Source organism: Cyclopterus lumpus, chromosome 9, assembly GCF_009769545.1.
Source record: "Cyclopterus lumpus isolate fCycLum1 chromosome 9, fCycLum1.pri, whole genome shotgun sequence".
In the NCBI taxonomy this organism is placed as follows: domain Eukaryota; kingdom Metazoa; phylum Chordata; class Actinopteri; order Perciformes; family Cyclopteridae; genus Cyclopterus; species Cyclopterus lumpus.
In genome coordinates, this window is record NC_046974.1 from 27,963,847 (window position 1) to 27,969,846 (window position 6,000).

Consider the following 6,000-nt stretch of genomic DNA (forward strand, 5'->3'; position numbering starts at 1 on the left):
ATTAAGTCTATTCGGACCAGTGTGTACCACCCACAGACAGGCGGTCTGGTGGAGTGTCTGAATAAGACTTTGAAGTCCATGATCCGTACATTTATTAGCGAAGATGTGCATAATTGGGATAAATGGCTTGACTGTTGTTTGCAGTGCGGTAGGTCTCCCAGGCCTCCACGGGATTTTCTCCCTTTGAACTGTTCAAAAGGGAGAAACTGTTCGGCAGGACTCCGCGGGGAGTGCTCGACCTGATTAAGGAAAACTGGGAGGAGGGACCGAGCACCAGCAAAAACGAGATCCAGTACGTCCTGGACCTGCGAGCAAAGCTCCACACACTGGGTAGGATGTCACATGATAATTTGCTCCAGGCCCAGGGACGGCAACAGCGGCTGTACAACAGAGGGGCCAGGCTGAGACAATTCACTCTGGGAGAGAAGGTACTTGTATTGCTTCCTTCTTCCAGCTCTAAACTCCTCATCAAGTGGCAAGGGCCCTATGTGGTTACATGGCGAGTGGGGGATGTCGACTATGAGGTGGTGTGTTCCGACAGGGGCGGAGCTACACAGATTTACCACCTCAACCTCCTAAAAGCATTGAGGGAGGTGGAGTCTGTTTCTCTAGTGTCTGCGGTATCTGAGAGAGAGAGGAGCTGGGGCCTGAGGTCCCAAAATCCACCAATCCGGCCTCGCTCCTTTGTGAAGACCATCTCTCTGGGACCCAGAGAACAGACATTGCCCAGTTGCAAGAGCGGTTTGCTGACGTGTTCTCTCTCCTGCCAGGACGCACAAACCTCATAGCGCACATTTCAACGCCTCATGGCGTGGGTGCTGCATCTGCACGCTGCATATGCTGCCACCTACTTGGATGATGTGATCATCCACAGCACCACCTGGGCGGAGCAGGTGCAGCGGGTGGGCGCGGTGTTGGAGTCCCTGAGGCAGGCGGGGCTCACCGCCAACCCAGGGAAGTGTCCGGTTAGACGGAGGGAAGTACGGTATCTGGGGTACCACTTGGGCGCCGGGCAGGTGCGCCCACAGGTGGACAAGATTGCCGCCATCGCGTCCTGCCCGCGACCCAAGACTAAAAAAGGGGTGAGGCAGTTTCTGGGGCTGGCGGGTTATTACAGGCGGTTCACTCGGAACTTTGCGGAGCTGACCAGCCCCTTGACTGACCTAACCCGGAAAGGTGCCTCAGATCCGGTCCAGTGGACGGAGCAGTGCCAGTTGGTATTTAAGAAGGTAAAACAGGCTCTCTGTGGGGAACCTTACACCTAACTTCTCTCTTCCTTTGGTGGATAAATTGATCGTCTGGAAGCGGCCGTCATCCAGACACAGTTCCTGGAGAAGCTGTGTGCGGTTACAGATAATATTATATATAATATTAATATTATGAACCCAGACACAAGGGCTTGATGGTCCGACGTTTGTGGGACTTGCACAACATGTGCAAAGCAGAAATATTGTTTATTTCTTCCATGGTAGATGGCAGTAATTTATCTGTTTCCATGGCGATAAGCCATGCCCCCTCTCTAGCGCAAAGGAAGCAAACAATCACAAATAGTCCGGCGAGTAAACTCCCTCCGGAAGTGCCCGGGCTGCCCGCACCTCCAACACAGGAAGAGTGCTGGTGCTGGCCGCGGTCGGTGTCTCGGGGGCCTGAGTGAGAGGTGCCAGCCACGGAGCCCAGGCCCACAAACTGCTCCAGGACAACTTTCTCTGCTATTCCTGCGCCCCCACCGAGCCTCCGGGTCACAGCCATCTGGTGGCAGCGTCTTTCAGCCGCTGAGCAAAAGTGAATGGCCGGTCCTCAGGGCCCAGCCTGGCCTCGTGGAACCTCCACCGGTGGTCCTCCGGAGACAGGCCCAGCCGGTCTATGACCACTTTAGGCACGTCCGCATAAACCTGACTGCCGGGGGCAGCCCCAGAGCCGCCGTCTGTGCCTCCCGGGCAAGAAGAGGCAGGAGCCGGACTACCCACTCGGCCGCAGGCCAGCTACATGCCCTCCGCTGTAGCCTCGAATGATGTGCGTCATCCTGTGTAGGGCCACCCCCGCCAGCGCAGAGGGGGCCAGCGCCGGCCAAGCTGCAACTGACCAGGCCGCGATCTGCTCCAGTGCGAAGATCTGCCTCTCAGTCTGGTCATAGAGAGCCCCCAGAAACTGCTGATTTGTCTCCGCCTGCTTGCGCTGCATGGCCGCGATCCCCGCCAGCATCTGCCCCAGCACCACGATCGGCTGGGTCGGCATCTCCCGAATGCTCCGCCAGTATCTGCTCCCCGCTCTTTCCACGTTCCTCAGCTGCTCCTGCTCTTATCGGGAAGAGACACACACAAAAAAAAATTTATTCCAGCTGAGGATGATTACCCATGCCAGCACCGTTCCATGAACCACCCCCCCGCTCCACCCACTCTGCAGATGAGCCTAACGACCCCACACTGCCACAAGTATGTCAACAGTTTCAGACATAGGCTTTACAAAGCTGGTGAGCTAACTCGCCAGAATCTGGGTTTAGCTCAGGGGAAAATGAAACGCTTGTGAGACCGTCGCGCTGAGTATCCATGCATGCTTTGCTCCCTATTGTTAGTTCACCTTTTCAGGCGAAGTTCACAGGTCTGCATACTGTCACAAAACAAGTCTCAGAGCAGAATTACATAATTTCAACATCTCAGCGTAGGAAGGCAATGCAGCTTTGTCACATTCATGCAGCTTGTGTAGCTGATCCAGTGCTGGTTGACTTGCCGCTGAACCTGTTGGATTGTGAGGAAGACTCTTAATTGATAATTCTCTCTCTTTTAAACCTCACATTCAGCAACTTGTGAAGAAGTTGAGGCTGGGTTTCTAGTTCAGAAATAAGTCTTACTTTTCTTTTGATGAATTTTAACGGTAAACACTGTACATGCAGATGCACTAATAATGTACTAACACTGGTTGAGGTTAGTGTGCCTAAACTGGTTAGGGCTTAGAACAGAGTCCCCCATCGGGTTGTGTTTAGGGCTGGGGAACTGTAACAGTTGAGATTAGGGCCAAGAAGAGGTGGGATTGGGTTTAGAAATGGCCCCCCACTGGGTTGTGGTCAGCGCTGGGACACCAAATTTATCAGGCAAAAAAAAGCGTCCTAGAATTAGACTTAAATCATTACAGCTATATAAGCTAAATGGAGGCCTTAAACTCCCAAACTTAAAATATGACTTCTGGGCTGCACAAATGAAACCTCTGATAGTGTGAATTCAGAATGACACATACACTCACTGGTTTAATATTTAGAAAAAAGTATGCCCAGAGCCCTCACAAATCTTGCCTTTTTTTAGATGCGCCCATAAAAGAAGTGGCAGAGTGGAATAAGATTACTCTTAAAATCTGGAACAAAATACACAGAAGCTTTTGGGCTTATTTTTCTCAAATGAAAAAAGTAGCAATGTCCACTGCCTTTTGGAGATAGAGGTTAAAGAGCTTACAGCAGCTGGTATTCCCAGGCGGTCATTCCTCACAATCAAAACACAAAAAAGAGACCTATGCCAGAGAGCATCACACCTAACCCTTAGCCAAACTAATCAAAAACAAAATTCCACGCCCCCATCATCCCCTTTTTTACACAGAGTGGTCAATAAAACCCCTCGGGAACCATTCCTCCCTGCAGACATGCAGCAGCCCTAAGTGGGCCCTCAAAACATTTCTGAAGAGGGCCAAGATGTTGACCCTCTTGCTCTCAAAAACAGCTAAGTTCCTTCTCAGGACCGCTACATGCCTTGCAATTGCAAGGAGTGTGTTAATTTGATCTATTTGTATTCTCCTGCCCCACAGTGCTTTTTGATCAGCCCATGAACATACACCCTCAGTTCTTGAAGGCCCTGGCAGCGGAGGGTGAGGTGTTCGAAATCCTCATCCTCAACGCCACAGACTGCACAAGTCCTAGTGAACTTTGCTCTGTGAATCTGGTGCAGGACGATGCTGAAATAAAACCGCCTGTGCCTTAGTTTGTAGTCTGTGTTGAAAACCGAATGTGGGATACCAGGAACCATTAGGTTTCGCCAGATTTTTTTAATATCTTTATTAGGGAACACTACTTTCCATCTAGCCTCTGCAGCCGGCTGTTTCGTAAGTTTTTGGACCAATATGCTGTATATTACTTTAGTTGGAATCTCTGACACAGGCACAGACTTCGCCCCTTGGCACAGGAGGAAGCCCACAGCATTGTCCTGCATCCGACCACCACTCTTGTCCCCCTAATTCCCTCCACTCTTTTCCTATACAGTTATTCAGGCTGACGCCTATAGCATCAACCCTCCTTGCACTGAAAGCCCCGCCCGCCCTCCTCAACCCCATTAATGTTTTTGCCCCATCAAAGGTTAACCCTCCCCTCCCCCCACAGACACCTCCCAGCGTTGTCAGGCCCGCCACTTGGAGAGCCCTGGACACCAGGGGTCTGCCTGTGTGAGAAAAGAAGGGTGAGTTAAGAAAAGGTAACCTTTTCACATGCTCTTTGTGTTTAACGTCAGGCACGAGGTGGGGCAGAAACTTGTCCCATGACTCCAGCACCTCGCGGTAGAAGCCAGGCCAGTCCCCTGCAACATTTCTGGGCGAGAAGGCACAAAGGTTGTAACTGCCCTTCTCCCCATACTCTGCCACGCGACCAGCCAGGGCGCTCTTCCACGGATGCTGCCTTTCAGGATCCAAAAAACGGACTATCAATTTCTCCCACTCTCTTTTTGCACTTATGTCAATCAAACATAAATACCCTTCCATTTTTTTTTTATCAATTAACGTCTTGCGAGCAATCATAATACCCTTCGCCCTCCACAAGAAGGAAGAGATAACGCTGTCTAAAGAATTTAAAGCCCAAACTGGCAGCTCGCAGGACCCCAAAACATGATCATTTTTTGACAAAACTAGAGCATTAGAAATTATTACCTTTCCCCTTATTGTCAGGCCTCTAGCCTGCCACAAGTTCAACGTATCCCTTGTTCTATTCATCACCTCGCTCCAATTCCTGTCCCTAGCCTTCCCACTATCTATTCCTACATACACCCCCTCTCTCCCGGCTCAATTTTGAAACCCCATTTATTAAAACCCAGGCCCTCCTCTTTGAAGGCCGTGATTTCTGACTTGCTTTTATTTACTTTTGCCCCTGAGGCCCTCTCGTACGCCGCAAAATGCTTCATAACCTGATCTAGATAAGTGCTATTTTTCAGAAAAACGTTAATATCATCTGCATATTGAATTATTTTTAGTTCCTGTTTTGCTTCTGTTACTATGCCTTTAATATTGATATCATATAATGTATTATGCTCAAGACTAGAGGCTCTGCCACTAAACTAAACAGAAAAGCCGACAGGGGGCATCCCTGTCTAATAGAATTCAATTCAATTCAGTTTATAGAACGTTGTATTACCACCGGTTCAGTTAAAAATCTGTTTACTTTCACCCTGCTTTCAGCCTCACAGTACAGGACTTTTATTTTTTTTATAAAACAATCCCTAAAGCCGAATTTTCCCAAAACCTCCCACAAAAACCCATGCTCCACTCGATCAAACGCTTTCTCTAAATCAATCCCAAGAAACCAAAAATAACCTTTCACAGGGAAAAAACGGAAGAAACCTTCAGGAGAGCAACAGAGGAGGATCCCTCTCCCCGGATGGACAGATGAATAGATGTCATGTGACCAGAATGAACAGAGTTACAGAGTTACAGAGTTACATAAACACATTACATGAATATGACAATGTATGAATGGACCTCCACAATCTATGAAACAGAAGGAGGTAGAGAGGAGGGGGGGGGGGGGGGCATCAGCAGGGCCAATGCGGGAGGCCGTCTCACCAGCATCAGACACCTCCAGGTCCAATGGACCATATGGGACGTGAAGTCACAACGACTCCGGGGAGGAAGCAGAGTTAATAAGGTGCAATGGAGAGATGTAAATTCATCCATAAGGAAAGAGAGAAGAGGAAAGAGCTGCTCAGTGTATCCTAAAAAACCCACAAGATGTGCTTGATTTTTTAAATGTTACGTAGA